At 36.9% G+C, this 16,354-nt stretch overlaps 1 non-coding gene across 1 annotated transcript; it reads left to right on the top strand.

The window, feature by feature from the left end:
- Nucleotides 1-15,272: 15,272 nt before the first annotated feature.
- LOC115893048 lies at nucleotides 15,273-15,344 on the top strand. The gene has a single exon (XR_004053004.1). It is a non-coding gene; the product is annotated as a small nucleolar RNA SNORD74 (small nucleolar RNA).
- The last annotated feature ends 1,010 nt before the right edge of the window (nucleotides 15,345-16,354 follow it).

Below are 16,354 nucleotides of genomic sequence, written 5' to 3'. Positions count from 1 at the left end.
GAACAGCTTGTGTGAGGGACCAAAGGCAGAAAGGCACTCAGCATATCAGGAAGGGCTAGGATCTTATTCCCAAGGCAGCGGACACCTGAGGTACCATCTCTCAGAAATGAGACGTGGGATGTAACATTTTTTTAAATCTCCCTAGATTCGGGGACCATCAGTTGCAACCCAATATATTAGGCAATAGTTCTTAACAGTATCATAAACAATCCTTTTGAGGTTATTTGGTGAATAATCTGGTCTTCTCATTTTGCTTAACTGGAAAAAAATTGCATACTGGGGACACTGGTTTATGATCTTTGTTCTCAAGAGCAAATGAAACCAGTTCCTTCCTATAAGTCAATGCTAATGAGTCAATTTGGCTATTGGCTGAGGCATGTGATTCTGGTAGCAAATATATATCTAACATTCTCAGTCAAGAACAGGTGCGTCCTCTGAATTTACCTATTTGTATGGCAAAATAATTCGCCAATGAGTTTATTTCCTTTAATTCTATCTTTTCTCTAAGTATTCAATCACAAAATTTAAGGGCATCATATTATACATGAAAAGGATTGACTCAAGTAGTTTCAGTATACTAGCAACTAAATGAATTGAGTAGCACACATTTATGCCGCTTCTTTATGTTACGATTAGACATACTATTTTCTACTTAACCAGGAATATTCAATTATAATATAATTTAAGTTTTTAAGAAAAATGTTTAAGTTAACTGTTTAGATCTCTTTTGGGAAGATAAAACGTATTCATTAAATGCTCTAAAGATTGGATAGGTAGTTGGGATCATTCTGCATCACCTATGGCCCAAGCAGGGTAAGAAATTAATAACACAACTATTAAGACAAATTATAAGGTGTTTCTGCTAAATGAGATACTTAAGAACAAGTTTCATCACATTTTTCCAGCCACTTAAAAACAAATTATTGCAGCACTGTAAATTCTGGATATCAGAACACAAGATTAATAGCAACATGTTTTAAACTTACCGTGGACATACAGTAGTTGACCTTTTTTACTGGGGTTTCCCTTTACTGAACTTCTCCAAAAACACATATCTTGCTCTTTTGCAAGGTCTAATTTACAGATATACCCCTTCTTGGAAATTTATATTTAATCATGTAGAAGATGAAAATCAAGCTACAAAGAATGCTTAATATACTTAAGTGTATAATTTTTTACTTAATATTGATGGCCCACTTCTCTTTTTTTTTTCTTTCTTTCTTTTTTTTTTTTTTTTTTGGAGACAGAGTCTGCCTCTGTCGCCCAGGCTGAAGTGCCGTGGCACATTCTCGGCTCACTGCAACCTCTACCTCCTGGATTCAAGCAATTCTCCTGCCTCAGCCTCCTGAGTAGCTGGGATTACAGGTGTGTGCCACCATGCCTGGCTCATTTTTGTAATTTTAGTAGAGATGGGGTTTCACCATGTTGGTCAGGCTGGTCTCAAACTCCTGACCTCAGGTGATCCACCTGCTTCAGACTCCCAAAGTGCTGGGATTACAGGCGTGAGCCACCGCACCTGGTGATGGCCCACTTTTCTAAGTGCATTAGATACTTTGGCTTTAATTTAAAAGTTTTTTCACATGGGTCATCTATACTAATAATTACATACTGAAATGCTCTTTTGATTCAATGTGATAAGTCAAATTTAAAACCAGAGTTAAAGTTGTCACTTTAGATAAGATTTTATTTATTTGGGTATACATTAGTGCATTACATTAAAAGTGTTTAATTGGAGTACCATTACATAAGAGGTATTAGGTGGCAAAGTAGGAATTTCAAAGTGGGTGGCTGTGAACACACTGAAACTATATAAGGCCTGAAACGAGGAGACGTGAGAGGGTTTTCTGAGGAAGATTTCTCTGGGGAGATTGTGCCTGCCTTTCCACTCAATTTTAATGAAAGAGATTTCAGTAGGACCACTTGGGGAGCTGAAGTTTGAAGACAGAGTGGAATTGACTTTGAATCCTGCCTGGACAATGTAAATGTCACACTTGGATTAGCTAACTGCTTCAGCCTCAGATTCAAGAAGAGCTTCCTACAGTGTTGATATCTGCTTAAATTCCCAGAATTTGTCAGTGCAAAAATAGATGAATATAGCCTGTGGACCATACTTGTATTCCCAAGCATGAAAAGAAGCTTTCTAACAGAGCACCTGGAAGGATAATGGACATCCTAAGGGAGAAAGTTGTGTGGAATAGATCCCTAAAATAGGTAACCTGAGAATGACACACAATGAAAGGAAACTCTATTACCCAACACGTAGGAAGTACAGTCAAATGTTCCCAGTGGGGTCCTCTGATATGCACCCAAAAGCACCCAAGGAGCGTTAAACTACCCTCCCTAGAGAGTGGAAAGTGCAGTAAAGACAGTAACAGTAAAATGGGGGTTCCCTGATATCCATACTTCACCCCTCTGCAACTTTGATCACTGTGCAGTAGAAACTGTCCTTAAGAAGACGCTGAAGGAGGAATGCAAGCCTAAGGTGGGGAAGAACCAAAGGTTCTCCCTTCCGCTTCTCAGGCCAGGAATATCTTACCTGCAGCAGATCCCATCCAGACAAAAGGAGTGATGAGTTGAGAGGTTCTCACACTGCTAATAAAGATATACCCAAGACTGGGTAATTTCTAAAGGAAAGAGGTTTAATTGACTCACAGTTCTGCAGGGCTGGGGAGGTCTCAGAAAACTTACAATCATGGTGGAAGGGAAAGCAAACACATTCTTCTTCACATGGCAGCAGGAAAGAGAAGAATGAGAGCCCAGCCAAAGGGGAAGTCCCTTATAAAACCATCAGATCTCGTGAAAACCAACTAACTATCAGGAGAACAGGATGGGGGAAACTGGCCCCATGATTCCATTATCTTCACTTGGTCCCTCCCGCAACACGTGGGGATTATGGAAGCTACAATTCAAGATGCGAGTTGGGTGAGAACACAGACAAACCGTATCAAGAGGGATGACCAACAGCCAGGTAATACAGGACATTTGCACCTTTTGTAAAAGTTCAATTTGTGTGCAATGAAAAGAATTTGGAAGATTTTAAGAATGACATTATCAGATCTATGAGTTAAAAATATAAGTCTAATTGCTCTATGGGAAAGAGGATAGAGAAAGAGAAGGATTAAACACTGAAGAACAGTTGGGGTGTTACTGCAACGGTTCTGGTGTGAGAGGAGAGCGTCACATTCTAGGGTGGCAGCAATTGAGATAAACAGAATGGGATGGTTTAAAAATATATTGGTGAGGTAAAAGTAACAGCACTTCTTGATGAATCAGATTGGGGTAACTGAAAGAGAGGTCAAGTATGACATCTGGGTTTCTGGCCTGAGCGGTTGGGTAGATGAGGGAATTTAACAAGGGTGGATAGTAAAATAAGGCTGAAAGTCCAACAAGAGTGGGTTGATGCCAGGCCAGAAACTCAGCATCTCCAAAATTTTCTGTTAGAAGAATGTACAAGTCCTCCCCAAACATAAATCTCCTTTCCTATTCCTTGTAGAATTGTTGGCCACTCCTTCCAGCCTCCAGGGATAGGAATATTTCCCTTAATAATGTCAAAGAATTTGCATCAGCCCCTAATTGCCAGTGATCTGTTTCTACTATCTTCATTACCATTTTCTTGATGGTATCCCCAGTCTCTACTAAGCTTGCTATTTTACATCTAGCAATACATTTTCTCAGATTTTTTTAGCTTTCTTTTTGTTTGTTTTTGCAAGCTATTACTTAAAACATTTATGTCAGCTATAATGGTCAAAGTTGCTGTTGGAATTTAAAAGCACAAAAGGAGACTGTGATAGAGTGCTGAGATCATTTGAGGTAGGTGGTGTTAATAGTAATTAGCTAACAATTTAGAGTACAATCCGTCATATTAGTTCTCATTGTCTGAAAGTTTAAAATAGCATTCAGAGCCTCTAAATAGTAGACTATATTATTTTTCTCTGTATATATGTTCTTTGTTTGTTTGAGATGGTGTTTTGCTCTTGTTGCCCAGGCTGGAGTGTAATGGCGCTATCTCGGCTCACTGCAACCTCCACCTCCCAGGTTCAAGCAGTTCTTCTGCCTCAGCCTTCCAAGTAGCTGGGATCACAGGCATGTGCCACCACACCAGCTGATTTTGTATTTTATATATGTTTTATTTTTATAAAAGTGATTGAGAAACGGGATGAAAATCAATTAGCAGAAACAACATTAATTTCTTAGTTTTGATCACTGCATTGTAGTTACATCATACATTAACATTAGGAAAGCAAGGTGAAGTGTATATAAAAACTGTATATACTATCTTGTAACTTTTCTGTAGGCCTAAAATTATCTCAAAATAAAACATTTTAAAAATCAGCAATGTGAGGGCGTTTAAGAGGGGTATATGTATACAAAATCTCTGAAAGAGAAAGATATTCAAATATCAGCATTAAGGGCTGTTATTCAGGGTTATGTCTTTATTCTTGATTAAATACATGAATTCATTTACATTTGCAAATCAAATCTGATTGCATTACGTAAGATAAAACAGGAATATAGACATAAACATATGACTACGTAAGATGCCTTGGAGCTTAATGAATAAACAAGAATTAATGTTACTTAAAGAGTTATAAAAGAGCTTAGAATCTATCATGAATCTCAGTCAAAATTTGCTTACATTATAGGCCAGTGTACCCTTTTTTTTAAGAAAAAATATTTAATAAATTTCCAGAGTTCTAGGAAGGCCTCTTAGCTTTACCTAATCTGTTAACGTGACATCATTTTTCCATTTACTCAGACACAAAATGTCAGTCGTCTTTAACACTTCTGCTTCGTTGTTGCTGTTTCACCCAAACACTTTCTAAGTCATGCCAAATCTTCATCTTCATTATATTCACTTTTGTCTTACATTAGGTCCTTATTGCTTCTCTTACATATTACATAAGAGCATCCTCTTACATATGATTCTCATACTCCTTGACTCAAATTATACCTTCTACATACATATGGCAATTAATTCTTCCTAGATTATAGGCCTGATCATGGTCAAAAGACTTCAAAAGAAATATATTATCTGGAAAACAATAGGAAAACAGAAAAACAACACACTCCCCTAGAATCTAGTCTACAGGTAAACACTTTCATACCTTTCCAACCTCAACTCACACCCATCCCTTCTTTCCATGTATACACCTTGCACTCCTTCCAAAGTGGATTGTCTACTGTTCCCTAAAAAGGCCCTACACTCTTCGATTTTTACTTTTATTCATGTTGTTTTCCTCCAGCTAAAAATTATTAGTGCTCTCATCCATTCAAAGGACCAGCTGTAACACAGAAATCCAGGATCTGCTCACCAAGCTAGTTAAGATGACAGAGTGGTCCTGCTCTTTACAGGCTTCCAATGCAATAGTCCACTTTTCCCACGCAACTTTTCTGATCTGTCTGTCAATATGTAGATTTTTCTTCCTTTGACCTGCTTTCTTGGTTGTCATGGCTTCTGTATTACTGTGTTCTGTATTACAGTGACTCATATATTGATATGGTGCTCCTAAGTGTTGCTTCCATAAGGTCGAAAACTGTTTGCACACATTTTTCTACAACTCAAAATGTCCAACAGAGGAGAGGATACTCAGTAAAGATTATTAGAATTAAGTTTAAAACTAAAGGTATTCTCTAAGAAGCAGGGATTACTCAGTTCCTGATGAACTCCCCACTTTCCTACCCTAAGCTTACTACAACTTTGTCAAATTAGTTTTTAGGCTTAAAATATTGACAAGCATGCTACTTGGACAATAGTGCTTTTTTAGAGTTTTGGTCAATAATAATCAGTGATCCACATTTAAATGTGACATGCTTGTAATTGCTTTTTCTGTTGTAGAAACTACATGTCTCTTTTATTCTACATGCTGTTCAAAATCGCCAACTGAAGAAAGGCATAGCTGAGGTTTGTCTATCTTCAGTTCACTCTATTTGGAATCTTATTCTGTCTTCGTATACATTATCTAATATTGACAGGATCTTGCATATGGTTGTTTGGCCTGAGCCCTGTGAAAGGAAGATTGGCCAGGGTGGTGAGCCAGACTGAAATATAGCCCAGGCTCTGTTTATCAAGCCCTAAGCATGAGTCCAATGACACCTGCAAGGGTACACATGTCATGTGCATAGAGGAAAGGGCACCTTTTTGTAATTTACACAAAGGGTAAGTGGGGATTCATATAGTCAATGAATGTTAATATATTGCACAGAAACATTTCAATACTAAAATCCTTGGGCTTTTTGAAGTCCACTTTTGTTGATAGGAGTTCAATTTTCACGTAAGTGTATTTCAACATAGAAACGGTAAAGAATTCTATGAATTAAACATACAGGTTCTCCCAAGAAATAATAAAAAGATACATTGGGTCATTGGTTTGATTTCTTTTCCAATGTAAGATTGTTTCCTCTCACATATTTTCATTGTTTTGTCTCATATGAGTTTAAACTATTTAAGCTATGGTTCTTCCTCCATTTCCCAAGGGTGCATATTCAAGAGTCAGATAGAAGTCACTGATAATGAGTTGAAGGGTTGGGGGATGAGTGTTTATATTTTCTGCTTCTTCGGTACAGTATCCTGGCTACAATCCGGGGCACTGAGTTATGACCCTTTGTGTGTGTGTGTGATGGAGTCTCGATCTGTCACCTAGGCTGAAGTGCAGTGGCGTGATCTCGACTCACTGCAACCTCCACTTCCCAGGTTCAAGCGATTCTCGTGTCTCAGCCTCCCAGGGTTATTACATTTATATTCACTATTTTATTATTATTATATCAGTAAACATCTCCTATTGGCCAACCATTGTGTTGATAAGGTTTATTATCTCTAATTCGCTCTGCAAACCAGCCTTATAGGTAGTGTTATTTCCATTTTTTATGGGATAAAACTGAGGTGTTTAGTGATTTCTCCAAGTCCAGAAGGAAAGCGTGTGTCTAAAATGAGATTATAATCCAAGTCCTCCTGGCTACAAAATAACTTTTCACTCCTTCAGATGAAGTCTTGCAAATAAATTCATTCAACAAATACTTATCAAATACCTCTTTTGTGCCCTGAATTCTTCTAGATCCTGGGCATAAGCAAAAGAGACAATGACTTTACTATCATGGGACTTAAACGTTAGGAAAAGGACAATAAACAAATACATAAATATATAATGTGAGTCCAGGTATTGACAAGTACCATGATGCTAAACAAATGAGGATAATGAGATAAGAGTAATGAGTTGGAAGTAATGGTTGGGAGGTTAAATAAGGTCTTTCTGAGGAAGAGATGCTTCAGTGATAGCCTGAATGTAACAAAGAGAAACCCATATGAAAGCTGAGTGTCCCAGGCAGATAGAGTAAGTGTAAAGTCTCTGAGGCTAGAAGGATTAAGGCACGTTAGAGGAACATCTTCAAGGCCAGTGTCGTCAGAACATGATACGCAAGGGAGAGTGGTAGGAAATGAAGCCAGACACATAGGCAGAAGCTTCAAAATGTAGGCTCAAGTAGACAAGGGTATGCAGTTAAATTTTTTTCTAATGAGTGACTATGGAAAAGCTTTATCTAATTTACATTTTTGAAAAATCACCTTAACTGGTGTGAGCAAAATTAACTCTGGGGGAGAAGAATGAAAACAGAAATATCAGTTAGAGGGCTATTGTAGCAGATGACAGTGGCTCCAGAAAAGGCGGTAGTTCTGGGGGTAGGGAGAATTGACTGTACTGAAGCAGAGTTGAAAGTAATGTTGGCAAGACTTGCAGATAGAAAGAATGTGAGTGTCAGAAAAAAAGAGAAATCTATCACACCTAGCTTTTACACTGGAGATACTGGGTGGGCGAATGTTGGTGCCATTTACTGAGACAGGAAATTGGAAAGGAGCAGGATTTCAGGAGTAGCTGAGTGGGAAACTATGAGGCCTGTTTCACACATGTCATTATTTTGTAAGACATTTTATACATCTCTCTCCCATTTTGAGTGTATAATGTTTTAGTCTACATTAGAAAAGATCTAAAGGGTCTTGGCAATAAACAATACATGAATGTACACAAGATGTGAAATGATGTTTCCCTACATACGTTCACTCACTCATCTGCCCAAAATATGACAGTGCCCCTATTGTTTTATATTATAGCGACATATTTATTCATTGAGACACATAATTTCATTTGGATCATGAAACCACTGATTAAGGTCAACCAGAGAACAAACATGCAATGAATGCCAGTCCTTTTTTTTGCTCTAGATAACCCCTGTGATGTCCTGGGGCAATCTTCTGTGGGTCCATTTTCTATATCTGTGAGTACTTCTGCATGGTCCTGAGGTTGGGAGCAGAGATACAGAGGTCCCTGGTATGTTTTTTTCTCTGTTGGTTTGCCTGTCTCTAACCTTCTTTTAGAATCATTCTCAAATCACATTTCCTCCAAAAATCTTTCTCTCATTGCTCTGGGCTACATAGGAAAAAAAGTCCCAATTCTCTTTAGAAGTTCTGAAGAGGATATGATTTGTATCACTTCTTTAGCACTTAGAACTGACCTAAAATTCTTAGTTTTCCCTCCATTTAAGATGCTTTCTACCTAGCTGTATTGCAAACTGCTTAAGGTAAAAAGTGGTCTTTTGTACATTCATGTCACTCTGCTGAGCGTACTGCTCACGTAAGGCAACTTTGATTAGTTTTTACTGATAAAAGGAAATCAGAAAACCTATCTTCCACAATGCAGAAAGTTTGTAAAATAGTAGAGTTGTTTGGGGACTTTTTTCTTATATTTGTGAAATCTGGAAGCAAAATTACAGGTACTCTAATCCCACAGTATTTTTACTTGCAGTTGAAACTTTGCTAGATAAGCTGCTACTTGCTAAAATAAAACCAGACAGATAGGTAAACAAAGAGGACTAGAACAGACATCTATGCTTATAAGTGGCATGCTTTCTTTTGCTAATTAGTTTGTTCTTTTGTGATTACATTTTACTTAGTTACCTTTATCTGTTTTGAATGATACCAAGCATTCCATTGACTTATTTTACTCATAAGCAATGATATTTTGCATGAGTGTAAAAAAGGGACAAGATAGCAGAGTCCATTTGAAAGGAGCTTCCCACGAATCGTGTTGGACACTCCTGATTCCTTGTCACTTGACTGGAAATTCGGGTGACAATTATCTGGTGATAATCACTAGTATTAATGTATCACATTTATTTTGATTTTATAATCTGTAATGGTCATACAAACACTAATATGGTTTCCTGAATTAACTGTTCTAATGGGAAGAAAATGTTTTGATCAGCTAACAAATATATATGTCCTCCATCTATCCATGGTAGTTTTCTTTTTTCTATTGTTGATTTTCCTGTAAACTTGATTATGTGAAAGTTAATCCTCAAGGACTTTTATCACCCTTGAGTACAATGACAAAATAAGCTTTCTGACCAAATGCAACAGAGTCTTGGAACACTCGGACCCAGCTGAGGATTTTTATGGCTTAGCCCAAAACAGTGAGCTTTACAATATAACATGACAGGAAACAAGCCAAGAAGTGCATGTCTATATTTTAAGACATCTTTAATTACGGGTAAACACTCCAAAATTATTTTTCCCAAGTGACAGTGAAAGCAGCATGGCTTTTTTGCTTTACCTCTACTCTCATTGACCAACTTGCCCAAATAATTCCACTTCCCTTTCCCATGCTCTTAATTCAATCTGTTACAAGTCAGTCTTTTAGAAATGTTGCTGTGCTTGGTGGCCAGAGACAAATTTGGTTCAATATTAAACTAAGTAATTCAAGTGATAGCCAAAAGGCTGACATTATACTCATTGATGACTGAAAACAAAACAAAAATCCCATAAGAGATGAATCAGATTTTGATAAGAGAAAAGGTAAAATGCTTCGGTGGGAATATAGTGAGAAGGTTGACCAACATGAAGAATTTCTAGGTTTCATCTGGACTATTCTTTTCAATGTGTGATTTGAGGGTGTATCTTCTATTCTTAGCAGAGTATTGTTTAAACTTTCACCACTAAAATAGCTTGTCAAATTCCTGTGTGTAGCAGACACCCAGTTATTCTCAAAAAGAATCTTACTCAGAAAACAAGCTTGGATGTACCTTCTTCTAATATAAAAATGAGGAGACTATTAATGCTGACACTAATCTCCAGAAATGATCTGAGGAGAAACAGAAAAACAGGACACCAATTTCTTCCTCTGGAGTAACAGACCTCAATAAAGAGAAAATTATCAACACATAGTTATAAAACATTCAAATTCCTCCTCATGCTCAGAATGCATAATTAGCACATCTGCATTTGGGAAGATGAAATTTAACTCATCATATGTTAAAAACATCTTCAGATATGGCATAAAGTTTTCTGACTATTTTAACAAGCATACATTAGCCTCCTCCAACATGCCAGGCACTGTGGGCAGAAAGATGAAAAAGACAAGGAACTCTGCCCAGCAAACTCTAAGACAAGATGATAAGGTTGACCCTCAGTAAGACATCTAGAGGCCTCCATAGGGCAAAGACCTTTCCCAAACTTCCTCTTAGATTTGAGCTCCCATAGCTTTTCTGAGCCTCAGGACCTTCATCTGTGAAAGCACAGAGATGAAGTCTGTGACCACTAAGATTCATGCCATATCCAAAACTCCAATGTTAGGATTCTAAAGAGTTTCCAACACAATTAGAGAGGAAGAGATGAGTAAAGAGTGAAAAGTAAGAGGGATAGAGATTGAGAGAAAATGAGCCAATAGAGAGAACAGATTTCATTGAATCAGAGTCTCATTTGGATAATATCAACTTGAAGTTGTCTTAAGTTGGAACTTTAACAAAAAAAGGTATTAAGAAATACTTTGACATTTCAAAGGAACAATCTATTTGAGATAAATGGTAGTGGACTGCTGAGGGACTATTTCAAACCATGCTGCTATAGCCAGAAAGCCATGCAGAAAAGGTATCAAGACAAAGACAGAGAGACCAATGGAGGCAGATACCGGTCAGAATCTTGCAAACATAAAGATAGGCAGAGTGATTATGAAACTCAACATCATCTTGTTGATGATTTTGATTGTTGATAAATTTGAAATTGTTCATACCTTGCCTGCAATAGAATGCCTAGAACATCTTGTTAGTTTGATAACGTAAAGTGGAGGTTTAAATGTTGAAGAGAAGGAACTGCCAGGATCTAAGGACAGCATCTTCCTTTAAATCCTCTTTGATGAACAGAAAATAAGAATGGAGAATATAGGAACCTTCTGTTTCTCGAGGGCACTAAGTATGATCAGCATGATTACTTCAACCTTCATTTTATCATCTCCAATTGTCTTTTACTTTACAAATCTTACATTCTAATTGGAAAGAAAGCCTATAAAGAAAGAGAATGCAAACAACAACAAAGTTTTTAATATTAACTACAGGCAGGCAGCAAAGAATTTTTAAAAAGAAAAACATATATAACTGACAACTGGTGCTTAACTATCTTGTAAATTGTCACGAAAACAGTTCTTTAAGAATTTAAGGGGGGGCAATATTGTCACCATGATTTGGTTATGTATTCTCCTGGAACTGAACACTGAAACTTACAGTGTATTAGGTATGATCCCACACTACAGCTTCTGTTTCTGTAAATTCTGTAAATCATAGTTACTTGTAATTTTTTTAAGTCTACCTTACAAAATATTAAAAACTGACATAACGTCAGTTGGCTGTGCAATGTAGTACAACTTGGAAAGTTGCTTTTCAGTAGCACCTTCCTGGATCCAAGAGAGTGAAGAAGCACCCCACACCCAGATTAGACCTGGACTATCTCAAAGATATGAGAATGACCAAACACAGCACTGCAATTCCTATCCTACCTGGGAAAAATTATATCATTATCCTAGCACATCAAGGAGTACTATTCATATCCTTTATGAAATGAATAAAATGGTTTGCATTAATTCCCAACACAAGCACACAAATATGTTCATTACCCAGTAATGCTTACTGAGTGTACAACGATTATGTGAGTGTAGAAATTTGTTCTCATTACAACTTCAACCAAAGTGTTGTTAGTGTTTTCATAAAGCATGCATTAAACAGTCTTAGCACACACCAAGTATATATTGAAAAAAAAATCATGTGAAATATTTAGGATACATCCTTTTTTTCCTAGAAATGTTCTAATTATGTATTATGTTTGGATCACGTAGAAAAACTTTTTTACTTACTACCTACATCTTACGGATGTATTTTCCTTAAATATATGTCAATTATACTTTGAGGTATATCTGGTAAGCCTTGACTCACGAAGATGGTTTTCTTTAAACATCCAATTTAAAAATTTACAACCTCAGAAGGAAAAAGTAAAAATAAACATAGCCAGGTCCCACCTCACATATATATGCATAGTTTTTAACAGTACCTACAAGGCATATACCAGCAGCATAAGATTTTGTGTTTTTCTACACTACTGAGTGGGTTACAATGTGGGTTATCAGTTAAATTCCTACCTACATCATTTCCAAGTGCCCTTTAATTTTTGTAAAATTAGTAAATAACTGCTTAAATAGCAGCTTCTCTTTACTTTTAGGATAAAAGCATGATAGTTTAAAATCATTGATAAATTTTGATTAAGACCAAACACATTGAGTGCCTTCCATAAACAAAAGTTTAGGATAAGCTTTGAATGGCAATTAATTCTTTTTTTTAGTAAAATGACTAAAGAATCACACAGATTGGTAAATCAGCTTCTGTGAATTAGGATCTGGAAAATTTTTGACTCACAGTGGCAGGACCCAAGTGTATTATTTTTCTTTGCTTACATTCCTTTCCCAAATGACTGAGCAAGCTTATTACAGAACCAAATTACTCAGTGTCAAAATCATAAAGGGGGATTCAGAATAAAACTAAATGTGTTGGATGTCTCCCATGGGCCAAGTACACAGGATAAGCATGGAGCAATCATTTCCATACTCTGAGTCTCATAATTCTCAGAGCAATGTCATTTATTTTTCAGATAATGAAATTAAGGTTAAACTACAGGCTGTATGCATGTTTCCCAAGGTTATATACCGAGTATACAGGGGAGCCTGGACATTAACATATTGATCTAATTTTAAAACTCCTGCTTATATTTTTATTCCATACTCCCTTTTGGTGTGGATTAATTATCAGAAGCCATAACCTCGACTAGAAAATTCTGAATGCTCAATTTGAATCTGGCATTGTTTTGAGAAGGGCAAGGGAGTTTGCTAAACATATTCTGCTTTTATTATATGTGCTTGCAAATAGAAGATTTTCATGTCTTTTAAAAAAACTTTGCATATATGAGCTGTTACTTTTAGAGCCTCTCCCATCCATGAATTCCTACTACCCTCATTATAACACTGGTAGCAAATACAGGTAGTGATATAGTTAAGGGAAAATACATCATCAAGGGTAAGGATCAAATTCATACAGTCCTAAATTCTGAAATTTACTCACAATAGTATACTTCTTGATAACATAGGCAACAATTAGAATGAATTGTTTATAAACTAAAACAAAACAAAACAAAACAAAAAAACTACTATTTTCATTTTATCAGCCTTAAAATATATTTGCAGAAAGGTCAACTTGAATCACAGTCTCATAAAAAATGAGAAAAGAATTTCTCATTTTTGCAAACTTCAAAAATGGCATGAGTTGGAGTCAAGTATTTTTCTATGTGGCTCATTTTTAATTATCTTGAGCTGGTAGAAGAGTGATGTTAGCTCATAGGTCTTTGAAAATAAATCAACAGTAATTAACCCCAACTTAAATTCTAGTAACCCATCTCATACATCAACAGAAGTACTCTGTGTATGTGAAAATATAAACATGGCATGTTTGACATTTTGGAGCATCCTTAGAGAGACATTGATTTGTAATTCAGATCACACAGCATCTTTGATTTCTCCCACTTGCCCATGCCCTTTCCCCATCCCTTCCCCCAAAATAAAACACAAAAGCTTTATCTGCAATGGATGGAGAGCAACCCAGGAATCTGCGCAGAGACTATCCATCACATTTCTGTCTTAATTGAATGACACCAGAATGAGATCGATAAAATGTAACAAGAGACAGCTTTGCATTTCCACACCCACTTATTCCCCCCTCCATTACTCCCAGCCACCACCGTGACCAGAAAGCCCAAGTGAAAAACAGGAACCCTGCTGCCAGACAAGCTGTTAGGATGTGAATAAACTTGTCACAGAAACAACAAAACTTAGAAACATTAGAAGGGAGCTAGGGAGACGAAAAGTTATTAAAGAAATATTGAACAGGCTTCTTAATAAAAGCAATTTCATAGATGTATTCTCACTCCTAAATAACTTCCTCAAATGCAATGTTTCGGTTAAATAATCTCAACAGCTTTCCCTATGTGCCCAAGATTACTTGAGACTGCATCAATGGCTGGCTCAAATACAGACGTGGTGACAACTCAGCTCAGACCTGCAAGTCCTACAGTAAATGTGGGGCAGCTGTGATACGTGTCTGTCCAAGGTTCCCAAGATCTCCAATGCATTATTGATAACCTCATCACTCCACTAAAAGCAAAAGCTGACATTGTTATAATCTCAACCTTCTCCTGAAGAGCTCTGGCTTTCCCCGAGTATTGATCACAGGAAGAAATAAACCAAAGGACGAAACAGCACACGTAAAAATCCAGAAGGTTAAGGTTTGCCTACACTAGCTATGAGTGCATTAACCGCAATCACATAGCCTGTTTTAGTGTGTTACACCTTTAATGGTTTACAATGCGGTCCTACTTCTAGGCTATATGTTGTAATCATTCATTTAATACTTCACATCTTGAGCTTGTTACAAGTTATTCTGGAACAAAAGTCCGTATTACAAAATAAAAATAAACCCTCAATGTAGTTGTCTAAAAGGCAGATTTTTTTTCTTCATTCTAGTAAATTTTTTCTATATCATTTTGAAATTTGATTACATATAGGTGACTGTTCTTTCTTCATCTATCTTCTTTCCATTGCATGTAACCCTTCATGGAAAAATATGTACCTATAAAGATACTCTATATAATTTTACTCTTTTATTATTTTAAATAATAATGTAAGACTACAAAACATATTAGTGCCTACGTTCTTTTAAAATTTTACATATGATTTTAAATTATTTTTAAATGATACGTTGAATAATATGACAAAATATAAATGTCACATCACAGGTAGTTCAAAGTGAGAATTTGAAAATATATCCAAAGTATGATTTAAAGCTTAAATATTTTATATTTTCTACGTTCATACTTGGAGATACAATCTTAAGTAGCCTATCTTTGCTACTAAAAAAAGGAAAACAGTTTCTGATGAAGCCTATGTTGGTAGAGACAACTAAGGTTGTTGATGAATGCTAACAGCTCTATCACACACACACACACACACACACACACACACACACACACACGACAATGAGAGATCATTATTTTTTTAGCTGGTAGATGACTAGGTAGTTTGCAAAATGATCGTTAGTGGCTGGTTGCTCCTGGATTCCAGAGCAAAAGAACTTACAATTCAAACATTATTTATGAGTGAAAACAACTAGTCATAAGGCACTAAGAGCAAAACGTACAGAGTTTGGTTTCACCTGCAGACAGTGGTCACCTGAAGCAGGAGCTGATGGCTGCCTGCCCAGGTAAGACACATGCTATGCAGCGGTGAACCTGTTTCATCCACCTTTGACTTGCCAGGCCTTGTATGTGATGTCTTGTAAATTTGCCCCAGTTACAGATTGATATTGTTCACCATGAAATTAAGGCCCCAGAAAATGTGAATATAATAAGAGTAGTTATAAGTCTTTATAATGTATGCCTTTACGCATACGCCTCTATTGTGAGACATACAAAGTTCTTAGTACGTTCTAAAACAAGTAAAAACAAAAGCAACCCATGGTTTATCACATCGTTTTGTTATGCTTTATGCTTTTTTTTTTTTTTTTTTTTTTGAGGCGGAGTCTCACTCTGTCGCCCAGGCTGGAGTGCAGTGGCCGGATCTCAGCTCACTGCAAGCTCCGCCTCCCGGGTTTACACCATTCTCCTGTCTCAGCCTCCCGACTAGCTGGGACTACAGGCGCCCGCCACCTCGCCCGGCTAGTTTTTTGTATTTTTTAGTAGAGACGGGGTTTCACCGTGTTAGCCAGGATGGTCTCTATCTCCTGACCTCGTGATCCTCCCGTCTCGGCCTCCCAAAGTGCTGGGATTACAGGCTTGAGCCACCGCGCCCGGCACTTTATGCTTTTTAATGAAGCCATTGCTCACTTTCCTAAGTGCTGCAGGAGCTTAACCCCTGGGAAAAGTCAGGTTTCATGGAATGTGAAACTTATTTGAGCAACAGAAACTAAAACTATCTTGGAATAAATATGTTCTACATCTGATCAT

This window comes from Rhinopithecus roxellana, chromosome 13 (assembly GCF_007565055.1).
Source record: "Rhinopithecus roxellana isolate Shanxi Qingling chromosome 13, ASM756505v1, whole genome shotgun sequence".
NCBI lineage: Eukaryota > Metazoa > Chordata > Mammalia > Primates > Cercopithecidae > Rhinopithecus > Rhinopithecus roxellana.
The sequence above is the reverse complement of the archived record's forward strand: the minus strand, read 5'-3'. Positions and strand labels throughout refer to the sequence as shown.